Source organism: Myotis davidii, unplaced genomic scaffold (genome assembly GCF_000327345.1).
Source record: "Myotis davidii unplaced genomic scaffold, ASM32734v1 scaffold495, whole genome shotgun sequence".
Classification (NCBI taxonomy): Eukaryota; Metazoa; Chordata; class Mammalia; order Chiroptera; family Vespertilionidae; genus Myotis; species Myotis davidii.
In genome coordinates, this window is record NW_006286239.1 from 242,450 (window position 1) to 242,928 (window position 479).

Consider the following 479-nt stretch of genomic DNA (forward strand, 5'->3'; position numbering starts at 1 on the left):
TTCTCGCGACTCCTCTCGTCACCTTCCGCCCCGCGTTAGCGACGCAGCCGGAGCCAGTCCTCTAGCGGTGGGCGGGGCCAGTCTTGGTGGGCGGGGCCTGTCGGTGTGTCCCTGTCTACCGGTCCGGCTGGCGTGCTGACTGACCTGGAAGGCTTCTGTTGGCAGCGGAGCACGGCTCAGCGCCACTACCTCCCCGCCGCCTCCTGCTGCGCGGAAGCCCACAGGCTTGGGGCGGCTGAACCGTGAGGGCTCATGTCAATGGACAGCCCTGTGTGACTGTCCGGTCATTCCTGTCCCTGTGCCCTCTGCCTCGCCGCACGGCCAGATGTCCCTGCTTCCTGAATTTCTGAAGACTCTTTTAACAACTCGTTTGTGATAGTAGAAAGGCGCCACATTCCTGATTCATTCGTTTATTACAGGCCCGGTGCACAAATATTTGCACTCGTGGGGAATGGGGGGGTTCCTCAGCCTGGCCTGTG